Source organism: Lissotriton helveticus, chromosome 9, assembly GCF_964261635.1.
Source record: "Lissotriton helveticus chromosome 9, aLisHel1.1, whole genome shotgun sequence".
NCBI lineage: Eukaryota > Metazoa > Chordata > Amphibia > Caudata > Salamandridae > Lissotriton > Lissotriton helveticus.
The window spans coordinates 194682676-194690315 of record NC_136070.1 but is presented as its reverse complement, the minus strand read 5'-3'; the positions used below and the strand labels follow the sequence as shown (position 1 = coordinate 194690315).

The 7640-nt window shown below is 43.5% G+C and overlaps 1 long non-coding RNA gene across 1 annotated transcript; it reads right to left on the bottom strand.

Annotated features, from left to right (window-relative positions):
* Positions 1 to 302: 302 nt before the first annotated feature.
* On the bottom strand, positions 303 to 6689 carry LOC144782689 (uncharacterized). Its single transcript, XR_013601204.1, has 3 exons — positions 6517 to 6689; positions 1590 to 1691; positions 303 to 643 (listed from the first exon to the last, which is right to left on the bottom strand). It is a non-coding gene; the product is annotated as an uncharacterized LOC144782689 (long non-coding RNA).
* Positions 6690 to 7640: the final 951 nt, after the last annotated feature.

Sequence of the window (7640 nt, the reverse complement as noted above, 5' to 3'; positions counted from 1 at the left end):
ATACACATTCATAAACACATTCAAATATAAGCTGCACAAAAAGACAGCAGTGCAAAGTAAAAGTAAACCACAAATAAACTACTTCAGGCGTAAAATGGGTTAAATAACGTAACCCTTTAATATTTTATATAACACCCACCCTCTCCACTAACAACAGGATCACACCCCCTCCCCAAATAAATTGGCTCATCCCCAAAAAATGTCCAAGCAAAATTCAAAGAAAAAAGCACGCAGTCCCAATTCCCTTCCCTTCCCACCCCCTCAACCCACAACAACTCCCTCCCACCAAAACAACATTTTTAAAAAGGCTTGGAAGAGGGCATTGTCCATTCGGCTCTGGAGCTGGTCCAGGCTCTGCTCTAAGCTTTCATTGTGGTCAAGCTGCTTCAGGACACAGAGTTGAGATTGCCAATCTGAGTGGTAGGCAGCAGTGGCAGTCAGGGCCCATGACAGCTGGTGGCAGTACCGGCAATATAATGGCCAGGAGGCTGGGGCTTGCAGCTGAACTGAGGCCTAGGTCAGAGGAAGCTAATCCTGCTCTTCATCCTCTAGGGCCACCGGTATTCGGTATTCGGCCTCTGCCACCACAGCCGGGCTGCTATCTTCTGCCTGGTGAGTGGTACTGGTGAACCAGCAGGAATAGCTATTTCGAGAAAAACAAAAAGAAAGAGGACAAATATTAAACAAATCTCTGCGCAAACACTTTTTAAAATTAAGTAGTGGGTGGCATAGTAACAGCACATTGATGGTCCTCTAGAGCCATTGGAATTTGATTCGGAAAGTCACATAAAAGGCACTGACTGTCTGTCAGAAAATAATTAACGCCAGAATAACAGTGATTTGATTTTTCTTCCTTTTAAATGCTTTTCTGGTAATTAAAGAGACACTTTGAGTAGAAAAATAGAAATAAATCGCCTCTCGTTAATGAGTGTGGCATTATGCACTATGGAGAACAAGATGTGGTGTGCTAAAGTATTGAAGGTATTCTAGCCAACACATCGAGTACTTTGCTACTGCCTGCTGGGGCAGCTGTAGTTGACAATTATCTATCTTTAATTCCAATGGCCCTGCTGTCCTTCAAATGCCTTTCACTCTGTACCCAGACTCCTAATAGGCAGATGAATAATAAATAAGGTACTATGTCACGCACGTCTTATTTGAAATACAGATATTATTATCCTGTGTGCAGTAAGTATATGATGGAGAAAGCGATGCACTGCCCTACAGGGATAGGAATGGCTACATAGATTGCATTTCGCATGTTTATCACAGAGTATCACTTAAGCCAAACTTCAAATCAAATCAGTCACTTAGTCGCACTATACTCAATGGCTGTTGCCCACCACATATATTTATATCTAACAAATTCAAATGAAACTTGATTTACTCTGTTGCAGGGTAAGGCAGAGGGATTAGGTCTGTAGGTAGAGCGTTTGCTCTAAAATAGAGGGTTGTCACTGTACATCGATTTGTCATTGGCCTAAGCTTTGGCTTATTCAGTCACTGTAATATATGAAAGGGTAAAGGGAAATATCTGAAGAGGTGAAAAATACATCTATTACGGGATCCCAATAGGAGGTGTAGCTCACCTGAGGAAGTGATTACAGGTGAGGAACCTGATTATGCCGTCCACAAAAATGTCCCAGATGAGATAATATGCACTGCTGGAGGAAAGTAGGGTCTGAGGGTTCCTGGGAAAAAAACGTGAGGCTCTGGCATAACAATGATGGTGGTCCACTCTACTTTGATTATATAAATAATTAATAAATAATCAGCCAAAGCGAGCACGGACAAGTATGATTAGGTAGCTCCGAACACCTGCCTAGCTCATATAATAATATTCTTAACGTAAATTAAATGTAACTTAACTCTCAGCCTGAGCAGCATGCTATTCATAAAAGGTTTATAGCCTTGTAGAACACAAAGACAGCAAATATTACTCAACAACCTTAGCAAGCTTGATGCCTATCCGATCAACCAGATTATGATGCCAGTCTAGGATATCCCCCCAATGGTGCCTCGGCTGCTGGCTGGTGCCCTGGACTTTGATGATGTACTGCACACACCTGCGCACACTCCCCAATGCAGTCAACGTTCCCACAGGGGGTACCCACTGATAGCCTGCCACCTGCTGCCAGCATGGAGGGGAGGTGGCTCTGCCTAAAATAAACAGTACTACCACTGCCACCTCATAAAAGATTACCCAGGTCTGCACCCAGGCTGCAGTCCACATGTTAGACAGCTGCTGCTGGCTGTTCGGTAGACCTGGTGCCGCATCTGCCCTGGTTGCCCTGCTTTGCCAGGGCACTGGAAGGGGTAAAGAAATGAAACTTGAAAAGGAAGGAAGAAAGAAATAATGAAGAAAATGTAAAAATAAATAAAAATACAAAAGCCACGAAAAAAAATTTGGGGAAAAAAATTGGAAAATGCACAGACTCAAAGACACACACTAATACAATAAATAACAATGAGGGGTAAATTAGGTAGGAGGGCAGAGGATTGAAAAAACTTAAGAAGGGATTAAAAACAGGCCAGCACAATGGATGGACAGAGTAAGAAAACAAGGTGGCAGCATCAGTGCGAATAGTGTGGTGCCATTCGTAATCCATGTCGCGTTTGACGTATAAACACAACGAGAACGGGCATGCTGGGAAACTCTACCCACCCATGAAACTCCATGTAGTGTGGCAGAATGTTTGGGTGACAATGCATACCACGACTGCACAAACTCCAGCCAGGCCTATAGCCAATGGGCTAGTAGGTCCCCTCCTCTTTGGTGTCTGTCAAAGCCCAGCTCACCTGAGTTTCTGATCAGTTCTGATGGAGGTTGAAGACAGTCCGACCCCACCCTGAATCTGCTTGTTCCAGCACACTAGTTTTAGACACTGCACTAAGAACTAAAAGCTCAAGGGAAGGTGAGAAGTTGGTAAAATAAAAAAAAAAGAGAGACAACACCGTTCTTGCGTTTCCACTGTTGAAGTGCTGCTAAAATCTACGTCCCTCTCTGAATTCTGTAGAAACTGGTGCCTAATGAAACATAAACAAAGAACAGGTAAGTGCATCCTATTCCTAGATGTGTTCCTGACGATCCCTTTATCTATTAGAAATTCTCTTCTAAAACTACCTCTTGGATCCTGGTCTCTAGCTTCCAGGTTTGGAATGTGTTACTGTTCTGGGATGTGCTTTTTATTACCGTAAAGCTTCTATAAAATAAACGAATACCATTATCAGAATTACCAATATCAAACATTCACCTTAATATAACTAAAGCCCAATTTTTTATAGCAAACTCTCTTTTCACACATTTCCAGAATTTTTATAAAACAAATACTGTACTTTTACATCAAAATACAGCAGGTAATTTGTGCAAGTCCTTGATTTACTGTTTGCCTTGCTGTCAATGGTTTCCACTGTTCGATTATTAATAGTTCCATGTAAAACAATGTTTATTTCACAAAGTTCCACAAAGTATTCTTGTAACAAAGGGTTTGAATCACAATGTTCGTGGAATGTATCTTGTTCCAAATTGTCTATACATGAATTCAGAAATCGCTGTCAAAGTTCTTTCAGGTAATAAAAAGTTCTGCATTTACTTGTTGCTGGAAAGGGATACTGATCAGTCTAACCTTGTCCTCTTTCTCTTTTGCAGGTCGATTGTATTGGACAGGAGAGGGGCTGAGGCAAGGAGAAGCCGGAAACCGGAAGAAGGAAGAGCCAGCAGCCGCACCCGTTGAAGCCGATGAAGGTCTGTAGAGAGCAGGAGTGCCAGCGCCGAAGGATCTGTTTTCATAGAAGCGGGAGGTGGATGAGCACAAGCACTGGATGAGGCTCGGGGCTGCCTTTTATAGAAAGGGCTGGGTGTGGTTCGAAGAGCTGGGTGTGGTTCGAAGAGCTGGGTGTGGCTCGAAGAGCTGGGTGTGGTTCTCACATGCTGCACATGTTCTTGAAAGGTGTGCAGAGCTTCAGTTATTAGGCAAGTGAGTTGAATTAACACATGACCTAGAGAGGGGTCCTCTAAAGAAGCCTTGGTAAAAGCAAGGTCCAATGTGTAAACAAGACAGCAATGTCCAAACTTGTGAGTACATTGAGCAACATACACAGAAGCCTTGGGGGGGGGCTGAGATAACAAGAAAGGCTTTCAATAGTATGTTTAAAAGAGAGCTATTCCAGAGACCACTAGTGCAATGAGAGGGGACATGCTCTTTGCTGTGCACAAACCCTAACAGTCGGCCCCTCAAAGGCCCACCTACTGGACAGGGTTTCCCTGGATTTTTTAGATAAAACCGTCTAATCAACCGTGGGGCATGTACATAGGACGCTGGTTCCCATGAGTTCTCAGTTTCGTCATATCCTTTCCATTCTACTAAATAAAACAGACGTCCATGAATTCTTTTTGCGTCTTTTATGCTTTTCACTTCAGATTTCCCTTAATTGTTATGGGTGGAGGTGGTGGTTCGGGTCGGGTTTTTCGGTTGTACAGCTTAAGCAAGGACACATGAAATGTATTATGTACTGGGTATTCTTTTGGTAAGTCCAATTTTACTGTTACCGGGTTTACTATGGCAGTTATACTAAAGGGTCCAATGAAACGTGGTTGCAGCTTTCGGGATCCCTCTATATTTAGGTTCTTTGCAGAGAGCCATACCTTGTCACCGATTTTATGCATTGGGGACTCAGATCTGTGTTTGTCTGCTTGTCTTTTCATGCTTTCTTTGTACTTTAATAAATGTTTCCTGGCCTTGTCTTGTATGTCACCTAAGCTCGTTAGTCTATCCGTTACTGTAGGCAACAGGGAATCTTCTAACAAAATGGTTATATCTCTTGGATGATAAAACTGCATGAAATAGAATGGTGAGCAAACTAGAGCTGCATGCTCAGTATTATTATAAATAGGGCTCCCGGTTTTATGGTATTTATTTTTTTGCCATTTCCGTCTGTATTTATCCATATTTATTTTTGGGGCATTTTTTCTGTATTTATCCACATTTATTTTTGCCACAATTAAAAGACGACGCTGCAGCTAGTATTTTTCCACATTTATTTAAATTGAAAATGCACACATGGCACCCCTGACTATGAAAACCCAGGACTGGTCCAACATATGGAAGCACTTGAGACACAGTTTAACTCCTTTCTTGACACCCAAAACGTCACGGACTATGGCAGGAGCACCAAAACACATCATACAATCCATGAGACCTGCCAGAACTCAGACACTGCAGGGTGTTCACGATCTGTGGTGTGTAATCATATGAAGCAAATGTATTGCCTTACCGAATAAGTGCTATAATAATTGGCCTCATAACTCCTGGTTTCCTTGGCAGTGTTGTATTTTAGCTGCCTTGTCTGCTACTATTGCTATACCGGACTATTATTTTAAATGACATCACATATACATGTATTGTCACTATGTGTTATGTGAGGCTCCTGTGGGTGAGTCCACAACATACAATAACCTCCAGAGTAGGCCTTCTCGCCTAGTATACACATGGAGAGTAAGAAGTATAAAACAGTGTCTGGTGAAATGAACTGACGTACAACAGCACCCGTGTAGTGAAACAAAAGTAAAGGGCGGTATCCAGCACTGATACCAGCTAGAAGCCAATGACTTCCTGAGAGCACACCCACGGCCCCAGTGCTCGCACCAGGTGCAGTCATTGGCCATGATGACGCTGGCACTGCACTCCCTCACTGGCCTACATGCACCAGGACAGCTCTGCAGGAAGCCACGTAAGGAAATGTATTTAAAAACACCAACACAGTTCGCCAGCTTCCAGGCAAACGATAATGCAAAGCGCAAGTTTGAATTAATGAATTCCACATAGTTACCTGAGACACCCGAGATTTGTTTGCGAGACGCTGAACATCGGGCGCAGTTGCACTAGCGAGGAAACCCAGGAAAGAAACTGCCCCCTCCGCTCAGTTCTCTTGGCTTGTCTTGTAACGTATGAGGTGGGGTGTACGGAGGCACGTGCAGGTGTGCAATTGTGAGTCCACATCCCCTGCACGTATCCTAATGCTGGAAAGAAATGCACTGTCCCGTGGGCTGGTGGAATAGACCACACCATGGCTGGGCACTAACTGAACTGCCCATGTGGTGGGCATGTGCCAGTGGGTTCTTAGAGTGCCCATATCCACTCCCTTAGGACACACGGAAGTGAGCTAATGTCCATCGCACTGGAACATTTCCACCAAACCCCTGGCTGTGTGTTTGGCCATGTGCCTGAATCCGCGTCCGGGAGGGTCTGTCCCTCCTGCAGTGCAAAGGTGCTCTAAACCTTTTGTCTCTTTTTTAGTGCAGGGAGTAACCACCGGGCTGTAAAAGTGCGAAGTCCACAATCGTTCAATGAATATTGCAGTAATGCTTCATTATTGCATTAATCATTGATCACAATTAGTAAAATAACGAAAGGATACATTTAAAATTGTGCGTAAAATTAGATTGCATCCTAAGACTCATAAAATGTGCAAACAATGAGTACTTTAAAGTACTTATAAATGCCATGAACAGCTTACCACATGTTTGGCGATGTGCATGTATACGGCTCCGTGGGTTGCAGATCATCTCGGACAGGAGATGTGCACTTGCCTGGACGGGAAACCGCTTTCTTGTAGCCGGCTGTAACATCTCATGCCACATTTCAGCAAAGCTTATCCTTCTTGACTTTGGTTACATTTTAGAAGTCCTTAACCTGCAGGTTAAATTAGATGGCCACACATGAATGAAGGTTACAGAGCTTTATCCAGGAGAGGGCTGCAAGAACAGGCAATGAAGTCATGGTAACAGGCGCCTAGAAGGCTCACTTAACAGTGACACAAAAGGCGGCTGCCAAAAACATTACCTTTTGACATCAACTGTGTTTTTCATTGAAATTACATGTATGCAGGGGGCTACGAAAAATTTCAGTGGGGTGGGCTGATTCTCCCAGCAATATGCAGAGCGCAGCTGCAGGGACTCGTCACGCTAAGAAGGGGTAGGAAAAAACAAAAGGGCCTCGTTAGCAAATAAAAGGTCTTTTAAATACCTGTGAAGTGCTGTGTGTGTGTGCCATCGAAGCTGTCTCTGCCGGGCTGACACACACGATGGAGGGGGGTGGGGGGCGTCTGAAGCTCTTTGAACACAATGGCGTTGTGCACCATTAATCTGTCCCCTGAGGCCACAAAAACACTTTTGCCGAACAGATGCCTAATTCAAAACAAGGGCTGGGGCTGCAATAAAAGGACCAGGGGTGTGGCAACTCTGGGCAGAAGCACGGCAGCCTGGCAAAATTTACTAGTATTTTGCAGTTTTTACATATAAATACAGACAAAGGAAAATTTGTTTTCCATCTGTATTTATATGTAAAAATCCGTTTAAACGGAAAACCAAGAGCCCTAATTATAAACAAACTCCGCTACAGGGAGAGCTTCCAACCATTCACTAGAAAAATCAGCCAATAAACAATGTAGCGTTTGAAGTAAGGATTGGTTCAGTCGTTCAGTTTGTCCATCTGTTTCTGGATGGAAAGCAGTGGATAATGCCACATCTATTTTCAGTTTTTCACATACATTTTTCAAAAATCTAGAGTTGAACTGGCTACCTCGGTCTGACACCACTTTGCTTGGCAAAATAAACGCACAATTATCGCCAAATTCTGCCA